Raw genomic sequence first — 12,658 nt, 5'->3', positions numbered from 1 at the left:
TAAACGGGTCAGCGCAAGCAGGAGCCATGACGCAGTGACTAATGACCAACCTGGAAAACAAGAGTACAGCTCCATCGAATGAGGATATATAAATCCGGATTCACTCAGTCGAGAATTAATTAAAAAGCCCGGGACAGCTGCACCGTCTGCACTCTCCGCTCTATTGGTTATGCGTGACAGAATTCGCGGATCAACTGTGGGAGGTCCTGGATTGGGTGCAGTCTTGGACAAGTTGACCACACGTGTAAGCGGTACAGTGACAGGGAACTCCTTCGTGCCACCCGTGCTAAAGAAATGTGTCTTCTCGTTCGAAGTGCACACCAGGAGTATATACTATATAGATGCATACTCAGCACAACATGGTGACCTATTGGCACTGGGTTTGCACTAGTTCTGCTTGCATGCCAAACACTGACCGAGTCCAACGACGCTTCGCTTCGGTGGTCTGATGAGAAAGAGTGTTTTTCTGCGCGATGCGGTTGGTGGTCACCATATATCTTACAGCAATACGGTCATGTACGTATGCGAATGTGTGCACGTCCGAACACGACTGACAGTAAGTAATAGAGTAGCAACAATGGGAACGAGAGTCCCCTGAGGATCAGCGACCTTTGCAGTCTCGTACGGGGAATTACTTTCCTTACATTCAACTTCTAAAGAAATTAAAACCTTTGTGCTTAGGGCAAGAGTGAAAACACTAAATGAAACTGAAGAGTCGATTTTTTGGTTGTTTCGAATTGCACGAAGTAAATAGAGAGAAAGTTAAGACAAGAGTCGTAGTTCAGTGGTGAAGCCAAAAGTTTGTTTCGGTAGGGGCACTTCCTTGATCCAAATCACGGTGCTAGAATATAAAGTGGAGGCCGCGCAGGCAAGTGTGCGAGTTCTATTTCGCGCTCTGTGTCCCATGGCAGAGAAAAATTTCGGGAGGGGCATGTGCCTGGTGTGCCACGCCCTGGCTAGGCCACCGTCGTAGTTGATAAAAAAAACTGTGTTTGATCGAAGTGCCAAAACGGTATTTTAAAAAAAGGATATTAAAATGAACGAAGAAACAAATCCTCAGTTTTCGCAATATGTGCCCGAAACTTCACATTTAGACTGCCGAACTAGTTGTCGTCCTTGTACACCTATCCTTGTTATTTGTGTTTATAAGCCCTTTTCCAGAGGGCGCTGCCTAATGCCGAAGGCAGCGCCGTCTGTCGTGTGGCAAGTTCTTCGGTTATGTGCTATTAGGCATGAAGAAATTCAAACGCACAGCGCTTGCACAAGAATTGCAAGATTGATCTAATTCGCCCGGCTATCACTACTGCGCAAAAGTAGGCGCTGGCATACACGGCCATTCGCAGATACCAGTGAGAAGACGGTCACGCTATAGATTGAAGCTATGTTCCTCTTTAGGATAATCGTCTGTTAAATCAGCTCACTGTCATGACGGCGAATGTTCAAAGTGTGCTACCTAGAAGAGGCAAGCCTAAACAGTAAATAATAAATAAAAATGGCTGGCGTTTTTGTAATCGTGCGTATATGTGTATGCGCATGAAATGGTTACCGCAATGCAGATTTGTTGGAGACGATACTCCCGACAATCTTATTATGCGGCCACGACGCGACGTATACCTGGAAGCCTACTGAACCGGGATGAACCTGGTTTTGAACTAAAACCTTGTTGTAGGCCTCATTTCCGTCAAACGCCATGCGTGGTGCAGAGGGCGCTGCCGGCGACGTCACGCAGCGTGGCGCCATCTCTCGAAGGAGGCGGCGCAAAACCCGCGGACTGCTGGCGTTGGAAAGAGCACAGGCAACCGTGTCTCATCGACAAAAGAAGGCAGTATGGTGCCATGTATCGGCCTTTTGAAAGTCACCATTGGAAACGTAAAAAAAAAAAAATCGGCCTGCTGGAAGTTACAGCTTCAGTAATATCGTGAACAGACATTTAGAAGTGTTCGTTAGCAATAATTATTTAGCTTGTTCATGCGGTGTTTAGCGTATGTAATTCAGCGCTCAACAGTGGGTTGAGGGTCGGAGACCGCATTTTCTAACTTTGGTCTCGTTGGCCGGATGACCATGTCTTGTTATATTGCCGCGATGCCCGGATGTTCTCCTATGGGTGCCCAAGAAAAGGCTCCTACTTTTGGCCCTAGATCAGTTGTAGGTTGTTTACAACAAGAGCTGAAAGCGTTTGCTGCTAAAAAGAAATGACAAAGGAAATTCAAGACAATGAGAGGAAAGGTTAACACACACCCAATCGCGCACGCGCGCGCGCAAGGCACCTTACGTTTTGGCGCTGATGGGAATTGTTGGTTTTACGCCATAAAATTGGATGACACAAAAATAACGGGAAAAATAGCGATGTTTGCCCCTTTTAGTAGTAGTCGTAGTGGTGGTGGTAGTTCTAGTAGTAGTAGTAGTAGTAGTAGTAGTAGTAGTAGTAGTAGTAGTAGTAGTAGTAAAATAATTGCATACCTCAAGATATTCACAATTCGCCTCACGGTCTCACGGAGCATGCACCCTCCAGCGGCGGAAAAGTCGCGAAACGCCCCTGATCTCAAAGGCTCTGGCGATACCGGTTGTCTCGGCCTCTACCGAAACCCTTCCAAAATGGCAGAGCTCAGCAGAGAAAACTGAAGGAGGCGGATTGAGAGCGAACTGCAAAAGAAAGCGATGTTTGAAAAGTACACCTTCCACATGGGCGGTGTATGCTTTGTATTTTGCCAATCTTCCTATGACAGGACATTGCATGTAATACGAAATTTACACAGTGCCGACCAAGGTTAAAAAATATATAAAAAAGACGTTTCGGCGAGACTTGTTCACAACGAAGCATGAGTAGCAAGTTCGCTCATATACTTCAGGCAACGTGCATACGCAGGTGGGGATATTATATATACCACAGTTTTGATTCAGCGTGTGTGCAGTGGTTTGAATAAACAATGATTCGAGATGAAGCCGTGGTAACCATTCCTTCCTTTATATATATATATATATATATATATATATATATATATATATATACACACCTTGGTCGACGCTGTGTAAATTTGTTCCACGTCTTTTCCCGGTCAGGCAGTTGTCCGTCAAACTCTCGACTAAGTTATAGTGTATTACGTTCTTGTGTAAGCTGGGAAAATAAAGCAGACTGGCAGAAAATAAAAATGAAACAGGGGGAGGAAGAGCAAAGCGAGAGCGTATGACGAGACAGAGTATAGGAGCCGAGAAACGCGTTAAAAGGAAACGTCGGAAACTTCCGCCACAAAAAGGGCCGCTGCTTTCCCGGCGGTCCCGTTACCTGTCCGTGTGCGATTACGGAGCAACCGTCGCATTGCATGCACACGCGAGGAAGAAGAAGAGCCCGCTTCGATGTCGTAACTACCACTTCGAGATCACGTTAAGGAAGCTGCAGAAACTTCCGCACAAAGACCGCCCCATTGACGGTCCACGATTACCGGACGACGAACGCAAGAATGTAGAGACGAGCATGAAGGGTAAAGGAAAGGAAGGAAGGCTGCCGCGTCGATGGCGTATAACTGTCATTTTTCTTGCTCTGTGTCGGTGTTCATTTATCTGTAGCGACGACTGAATTTTTTGCGGTGGCGTGTTAGCACGTACTGGTCGATTCTATGACGACAAACATTGAGACGGTCATGGTGGCTTGGTGACTAAATCGCTCTGCAAGTGATTGCTTTCATAGCGTCGGTGTCCGGGCGCTGGTCGCGTATTGCGAAGGCACGGCTTAGTTTGGAATTGACGCTACGACAGAGAGAGAGAGAGAGAAAAATAAAAGGAAAAAAAAACAGGGTGGTCAATTTGGTACTACTAACCGGTTTACTACCCCGCACAGAAGTGGGAAATAGGGGTCAGGAGGACATAAATAGATACAGACAGAGAGAGGAAATAAAAAAAAAAGAAAAAAAAAGACCGTGCCAGTTGGGGGCTGGAGGAAAATGTTTCGAAACCAGTAAGCACATGAAGACCGCTGTCTGTGTCGTCTATACTGGTTTCATTAGGTGACTCTAGTACCCACCTCTGATTCGGGAAAATGTTTGATCCCACTCTGCGCGCGCGTGTGTGTTCGTGTGTTAAGTATGCGTTACTGCATTGCATATGAAGGTCAGTATACGCCATATGCGAAACGTGGAATTTCTCTACGTGCGTATAGATGGATTGCGCTGACGTCACTGAAAGCGCCATGTTAAAGTGCAGACATGGCAGGACGTGAAGTTGGTGATGTGACGTGGTAACGTTATGGGTACATCGCATGCAGGTTCTTTCGTTCAAGCACGCACGGAGGCCAGTGTATAGCGTTCCAGTGGCATCGTTATCTCATTGAAGCCACGTTATTATGCTGCTTTTTTGAGTTCACTAAAGCCGCCATGCTCAGGTACCCAGTACATTGAGAAGCGTACCCAGTACATTGAGAAGCGTACCCAGTACATTGAGAAGCAGCTCAGGTACCTGAGCTGGATACCTGAGCGTACCCAGCTCAGCTACCCAGTACATTGAGAAGCAATCTGTCGATAGGATTGTCAGTGGTATACCATGCTGATGCGAGTGTGGCGCCCCCTGCACAGGTTGCCTGCCCCGGTCGGCGTGCTGCATAGCGATGGCCGGCGTGTGCGGTCGTCCAGCTGGACTTTCCGGGGCGGCTGTTCGCTCAGGGACCCGAGTACCGGACATCGCTAAGCCACCACGTCGTCGCTGAGTTCTCGCACCTCCTTGTACAGCGCGCACGGTGAGAGGTCCGCATCGGAATCCCGCTGCAATCGCCAGAGTGTTGTCTGTGCTTGCAGTTTGTCCTTACTTGCTTAACTTACCGGGTCCGTCTTGGCGTTTTAAAGGAACGCTCAAGTGCAGAGCGTATTGGTCTATGTCGATAAATTACACTCCGAGAGCCTAGTATTGTTAATTTCACCATCACGTGTTTATTAACAGGAAAAAAAAATCAAGGATGGCGTTTGATTTCGCGCTCAAGTATGCGCGCGCGATGTTACGTATATCGAAGTGTATTTTCGTATATATCGTGGCGACCTTGGCCTGACCTTGGCTCAAAGAATTATCAGAAACTTGGCTCCTTAATTTTATCGCACCCATCAGAGGATAATGTACTTTGCTCAGTTTACCGATTAGGAACTGTACGTATCTGCTAAGATGCCGTAAAAGCCCATGACGTCACGGCGTTTGGCGAGGGAACTTCAATGTGGCGTCGCCACCCGTAATATACTTCCCACAAACGATATCTCCTCCTCGCAACTTATTTTTTAGGGGCGAAGCTCCTTAAGGCGTGGGCTGTGCGTCCCCTGTATGTAGCCACCTCTCGTTTAGTTCTTGCATTGTTCACTAGATGACGGTACTTGTAGATGATGATGAAAAAGATGCAAGATGTTATAAACTAGACGGCGGTACTTGTAGTTGATGATGAAAGATGCGAGATGCTATAAAATAGGAATGATGTCACATATGGCGCGTGTAATTGGTGGAAGGCAATCGTTCGATTTAGTGCGGCGACGTACGCTAGGGGGAGCGTTGTAATAAAATTGACTGGGCAAAATGTGCGGAGGATTCATGGTTTACCAGGTTTACCTCCGGAGCTTCGCCCACTCATCATCGTTCACTTCGGGGATATGGCGGCACTTTTTCATAAGACACGTGGAATGTTAGCATTAAGCCTTCATCCAGTCACGACTTCGCGCTTTTCGATGACATGCTGCTACCTCCGATTGCGCTGTCGAAAATGTAGAAAACGAAGTGAAGTGAGCTTATCGCGTACGGCAGTCGTGTGATACGTAGTCATGCGACCACACGTAGCCGTTGCAGCGCGTCGACGCGTGGCTTTTTGACACGGTGCTGCGCCCACTCAACCCGTAGGGAGAGGAGCAATGCGGGTAGCGACAATGGTGGCGGAGAAGCTAACCAGTCAGCTTTGCCAGTTAAGTAATCGTTAGGAAGCAGCACTATCATTATTTTATTTTTTCTCATGAGCACTTACGCGACTGAAAATAAAAAGCGAAGCATTTGGGCAAAATGTATCGTTTCGCTGCCACCGCAGTCGACGGTTGCAGAAACCCGTGTAAGAACCTACACCGCAAGAAGTGTACTGGCGCGAAAACCCCAGACTTGAGCGTATATATCCAACCTGTATACACATTTTCAGATTGAAGAACAGGCTGACTGCGCATGCTGCCATTTTATTCTAAAACATAACTGCGAACAAGAACTATGTATATTGCTTAATCGGCGTCCAGATTTTACTGATTCTAGGAATAGGTATCGATATTGTCCTCGAATCTTGAAGCCAATTAGTCACGTTTAAAAATTGACAGGTCGTCCAAAGGGCAAATATATCTAACGCTCTGTTCACCCTCACCCCCCCTTTCACCCACACCTAGTCTTCCTTCTCTACAGCTATCTTCTGGTCCAAGTTTCCGGAGTCCTCCACTACGGCGTCTCTCATAATCATATGGTGGTTTTGGGACGTTAAACCCCATAAATCGATCAATCTGCAGCTATCTTCGCTGTCCCGACCCATTGTGGGAAAAAATTTCGTGGTTTCGGCCTGCTAAATGAGGTGAAATTGCGCCCCTTTCCGTAGAGGCTGTACTAAGAGCCCAACGAAATTAACCTCAGCAATACTCCGTTTAGGGTTTGAGGTGCGTGCGTTAGTCGTGAATAGAGAAATAGTGAATACGCGTTTGTTTCCATGTTCGAATGCGAATCTTAAAAAAAATGAAAAAAAAGAAAGGAAGCTAAAGAGACTGTATATAATCGTCAGCTAGCCCTCCTCATCTACAATTTGTTACAACGGTCGTCCGCGTTCTCGTCTCCTTTCGTCCAGACTGGCCGCCCCTTCTTCTCTTTCCTCAATCGAGATCACCTGTGAGGGCAAAATGCGCTCGGACCGCAGCAAGGCCTCAAAATTCCGCGACATCGAAACGAAAAGAGCAATACAAAGGCGAAATGAGGGTGGCACGGCGTCGTCACTGAGCGAGACAGGAGCGCGCTCATGCGCCGCAGTGCTCCCTTTCCCTTCGGACGCATCCAATTGCGGCAGAGCTCCTTCTAGGAAGTGCCGCGCGATGGCCGAGTAGAACTTTCGCGCTGCTCAACTCAGCAACTTGCTTGCTGCTCCGGAGAGCGTGGCCTCACTCACTGAGGAGGGGGCGAGAGTGGGGTGGGGGGTCACTGGCCGAAACTGACCCAGATCGGGCCGGCCGGACGGCGGCGAGGAGGACGGGGGCAGCCCACCAACCGCGGCCCGCCAAGTTCACCACTGGCGGCCAGATAGCCGGTCACAACCACAAGCCCACAACGGTCGCAGTTGTGCTGCGCTGCAATGCAGTCACCTCGCGCAGTGCGCGACCGCTTCGCCGGCGTCGCCCAAGCACGGGGTTTCGCGAGCTGCTTTAACGTCAAGTGCTAATACTGATTTCAGTAATGCTACGGACCAGCGGCAGCCTTTCGCGGCGCATATATACCGTAACTTAATGAAGGAAAGCCTCTGTACTACGATGTTTAGTCTAAACGGTATGGCAATGAATTGAGGACAAGAAGGACGCGCGTTTCTGCAACCACAAGGAGCTCGGCTCAGCGCTGTTGGCGGGAGGGGGGTGGGGGTGGGTTGAAGAAACTAGGGGCCAGGAGACGCCACTATATCGAAAGCTGAGCATCTACAACATCGGGGTTCAGCCAGACGCATGGGAAAAGCGGCTAGGTGCCCGACGGAGTTTGGAATCGAATCGTATGCAGTCAGATGCCTCTACAAAAGTTTCCTTGCTTGCTTGAGTGTTGTACAAGAGCACAAAGGCTCGCCTAAAAGACAGTTACTGCGCCACTCACCCCCACTACTCACCTTCTTCCAACTCGGGAATCTCTCAACGGCACTGCCTCGGTAATGCGCTTGAGAAGTAGGGTGGAGTGGGAGAGGGGGTCGTCAGGCATGATTACAACCGCTGGCGTAGCCTGGGATGGGTTAGGGGTTCTTTATGAATATGCCATAAAACAAGCAAGTTTAATTCAGGATCAGTAATCTGTGAGCACTAACCGTGAGTGTTGTAGAGAGATCATAGGGGCGAATAATAATAATAATAATAATAATAATAATAATAATAATAATAATAATAATAATAATAATAAAGAGGTAAACAAGTCAAAGCGACGATACCGATGGGCCATCCGTCGCCATATCATCTCAAATAGGGCTCCCAGACGCAGTTCGCTCATCCATCTCCCTAACCATCTGTAGGGCTAATAGTTGGCCGCGTTCGACCCCTAATTACATTTGTAGCCGGAGGAGTCTCGGAGTATTGATCTCCGATGCCAGTGGGGAATCAAAGTTTCGATTTGTTCTCATCGCCTTAAGGGGGAAGCTGCAGAAGAGAAGGTGGTCTGACGATGACGAAACGATTATGACGTGACGTCAATGGAAGTTGAACAGAATTACAGGAACAGTTTCCAGCTCTTGAATTACGATGAGCCTGCCTCTAACAGTGCAGTTCCCACACTCGTAACGAACTAGTCTTATATGTCCAACCTGTTTATATAAGCTACTACGTCATTTGTACTAGTGATTGTTCTGATGGTTTAGTTACTACAGCTACATTGCTGTCGAGGAGGTCTTCTCCATTTTCGGATACTTCTCTGAGAGCCCCGATGGTCAAAAGAATTATGTGAAAAGGGGCGTCAAACAGGAAGAACATGAGCGGTTCAACGAGCCACCGCGGTATATACAATATCAGGATTTGCCTTGTCTAAACTGAGCCCGTGTTTCTGCGTACAAAAAACCATAAGTGAAAGTCACTCAAAATCCAATTGTTCGGATATATATTTGCGCCTAGTTAGTGCAAAAGGGGTCGAAGCCACAGAGATAACGTCTTTGACACATAGTTACCGCGGCAAACGATCTTACGATCGATCGATCAATCATGCGTATGTCGCGCCGCAATATTCATTCAATAGCATATAATGAAGCGCTCGGGTCGTTTACAGTATTTTGTTATGGAGACCAATTCGCTATCAAAATCGCACTCTGTTAATAGGCGCACAGTATAGGCATAATTCGCTAGATTATTTTATTATGTACTCGTTTGCTTGCAAGAGTAAACCTTTGCCATCGGTCCTACAATGCTGCTAAATGCGTCGTTTCTCATCCAGGCAGATCTGCAACACCTGAGCTGTCCCGCATTTGTTCGTTTTAGCGTAAATATGACATTCCTATAAAGAGGCGAACGCGCTCGACAGGCGAATAAAGAAATGAATGATTGCACGGGTTAGAAGTCGGCGGTGTTGAAAAGTTCATGCTGCATGCGTAACCAGTGCCCCAGTACCGAGTAAAACAAATCGATACACATCGCATGAATGAACAACTGAGTCTGATTACGCGACCACACGCTCGTCTAAAATATCACGATGAGCGGGCGCTGGATGTAAAGGGCCCGACACGCAGGCCACACGGTGGCCTCAGAGAACGCGTCTATGCAACAAATCACAAACGCAGCGGCATCGGGTTAGATTCACATATAATAACGCTCGGAAAGCTTGTAACGAACCGCTTAGCTAGAAAAGTGGATAACAAATAAATCTTGACGCGTTCTTTAGCGCGACATGAGTATACGTTGTATATGCATGGAGTGCCGCGGTTTACTACTTCACAAGTTAGCAAAGGTGTGCGACGAAAGAACGTGCACGTCGTCTCTGCTCGACAGACCGGAACGGGAGGGGCGCGGAAGTGCGAAGTCTCGCGTTGGTCGTGTTTTTTTGTTTTTTTTTACACTTTCTACTCTGAACACGTCGACGGCTGGATTTATGCATCGTGATGCGCGACGAGCAGCGCGCGTTGTAAACCAATGGCGTTTGTCGAAACGTATGTAGACGTCGACAAAGAGTGTATCGCCTGCGTTGTTGGCGTTAAACCGCGGGAATTTCTCTTTAATAATAACAATAATAAAAAAAAACAGGGGAAGGGCGAAGCATGCAGTGCTTTGATAGACAGACAGATAGACAGACAGATAGATAGACAGATAGATAGACAGATAGATAGATAGCGCGCATTGCCGTGTTGATGATGCACCGCGACTGCATGACACATGTACCGTGAGGACAGGCAAACCTAGCCCTAAAGGCCTGACCACAAGTACCTGTCGCAGCGCGTCGCTTTTTGGCGCGGCGCCGCGCCCTCTCTCTCCACAGGGAGAGGGCGTGGCGCCGTGTCAAGAAGCGACGCGGCAACGCGCTTCAGCGGGTGCGTGTGGTCGGGCCTTTAAAGTGTTTCGCAACTAAATATATCCGGGGTTTTTACGTGCCTCACCAACATTAACACACGAGGGACGCCCAACGGTAATGACGGGCTGCGGAAGATTTCGACTGTGTGCACGGTGACACGGTGCTATGTATACAGGGGCTTCTATATCATTCCGCGTTCGTCGACTCGTCCGCCGCTTCCGGGACCGAACCCGCGTCCTTGAGACAAGCAGCGCGACGCGCCTTCCTGACGAGCTTTACCACTTATCATGAAGGCGCGTCGGAAAATGGTCACTTATTCACTTATAAGGTTCGCGGTAACGTGTTTCCACAAACACGCACGTTACCGCAAACCTTATTACCGCGGATAAGTAAAAACAAATTCCTTTGTCGCCTACAGCGCTCACTACTACTACAAAAAAAGATTGCAACTACAAAAAGCGATAAACATCCTATCAGAATGCGGAAGAGATTCGCGTTACACTATACCACTATACAGCTAAACATTTTGAGAGAATTTGCTGTGTGGCTGGGCTAATTACGACATTCCACCGACTCCAACAAAAGATATACGAATAAAATTATATTACACGGTCACCTGAAGTCATCATGCCCCGAAAGCGTTTTTCTATCTAAGTAATTAACTTAACCACCTCGCCCCCCACATGCTGACCGTCAGATGAGAAGGACGCACGGTGAAACGAAAGCACATGCCGCTTATAGGAATAGAAAAAAAAAATGGTTGTCTCTCTCTCTGTTCGTTTCCTGTGTGCTTTAATTTAGTTGACACTTGGATGTGGAAATCACGCAGACCGTTCTGCGCTCCGCCAGCCTCAAACCCTGTCAGCGATAGTTGTGTACGCTACAGTGACTTATTTAGAAAGTATATAACATTTGGCGGAAAACGCGCTATTTCACATACGACGTCCGATTTCGTCGCGCTGTCTCGTTCGTCACCCTTTGTGGTAAGCGCGCCACGCGGTCAACAATTAGTGTGCGCGAGTTAGATGGCAACCGTGTTAATCACTCACGTATTCACTATTGTGACAGCATAAAAAAACATACGCAGTATGTTTTGACCGCGGAAGAGTTTTATTATACCTCCAATCTAGAATTTTAATTTCGATGTTATTGGGTAGTCTCGCTGGAACATGTATAGTTGTATGGAGTGGACTATACCACAAGCTCTGTGCGTTGTGGTATGTCCGCTATACATCCAAATACGTTACAGCGACATCAACCCAAGCCCACGTAAAGACAACTGGTCCCCGCCATTACCGCTCTTCTTTCGATATCCGGAAATGTGTGATCGTATATGCACTCGCGCCATACACTCGCTATATAGTCAACCTTGCTCTTTTGGTCATTCAAGACGCGCGTTTTACAGGACTGGGATTCAGAAACGGATATTAGGTAAGTAAAAAAAAAATCACCAGCGAGTACGATACTGCATTTAATGCAGCGCGGCTTCGCAAAGCTAACTGCGTTTGAAGTTTTGGCCGTTATTTGACTTTATTGGGATAAGCGCGGTACCAGCAACACATCTGTAAGGTATCATGTGCGCTTTGTTGATGCTGAATGTGTCTGATGACAATGAAGAACTGTGGCTGAGCACTCAGCATCTTATGACACCATAAAACGTCATTGTGTGATAACTGGTTACTTTACTCCTCACTCACGGCATATGATTACAGAGGCAGACGCGATTCATTGTTCGACATGACGCCTGTACAGGGTCTTTTTGCAACTGAGTTCCCTTTCCTACACCTTGCTCTATACAAGACTGTGCTACAGTTTACCCATACTCGCCCCATCAACCCCACTTCTCTTTCCGTCTTCTATTTATACTTACTACACACCAGAGGTGTCAAAACACGCGGCGCGCCGTCCTTTAACCCGCGACTCCATTCGAAATAAAGTTTTGTCACTTTGATAAATGTAGTACTCGAAGTACTTGCTCGCATATCGCGATTAATGTAGCCTTGTTCGGGTAAGCTACAGTGACGAAACAGACCCCATGCATTAATTTTTTTTTTTTCGTGAGGCTATCCGTGCATGACGTCACTATGAGTTGAAACACGGCAGTGGAAGGAAAACTTTACATTTCGGGATTGATGATAGATATGCGGGGTTTAACGTCCCAAAACCACCACATAATTATGAGAGACGCCGTAGTGGAGGGCTCCGGAAATTTCGACCACCCATGGGGTTTTGTAACGTGCACCCGAATCTGAGCACACGGGCCTACATTTCCGCCTCCATCGGAAATGCAGCCGCCGCAGCCGGGATTCGATCCCGCGACCTGCGGGTCAGCCACTTGACCACCGCGGCGGGGCACATTTCGGGATCGGCGTCTCAATTAAGTCATTGTGGAGATCAGTATCGATGCGGTTTTTAAAAACCTGACGTCAAATCCCCTGCAAAATGACCC

General features: G+C 47.6%; 1 protein-coding gene across 5 annotated transcripts in view; it reads left to right on the top strand.

Moving 5' to 3' along the window:
* LOC119170029 (uncharacterized) overlaps positions 1–12,658 on the top strand; it is a 246,270-nt gene that overhangs the window by 46,431 nt on the left and 187,181 nt on the right. For 2 of the 5 annotated variants that reach the window (XM_075880943.1, XM_075880971.1), the window contains exon 2: positions 4,566–4,726. The gene's annotated coding sequence lies outside the window, so the exon portion shown is untranslated. Of the gene's footprint in view, positions 1–4,565; positions 4,734–12,658 lie in introns of those variants that run through there. The other 3 variants (XM_075880925.1, XM_075880932.1, XM_075880962.1) reach the window with 3 other exon arrangements.

The sequence above is a fragment of the Rhipicephalus microplus genome, chromosome 2, assembly GCF_043290135.1.
Source record: "Rhipicephalus microplus isolate Deutch F79 chromosome 2, USDA_Rmic, whole genome shotgun sequence".
NCBI classification, from domain to species: domain Eukaryota; kingdom Metazoa; phylum Arthropoda; class Arachnida; order Ixodida; family Ixodidae; genus Rhipicephalus; species Rhipicephalus microplus.
Note: the sequence above shows the minus strand (reverse complement) of the source record. Positions and strands in the feature narration are given on the sequence as shown.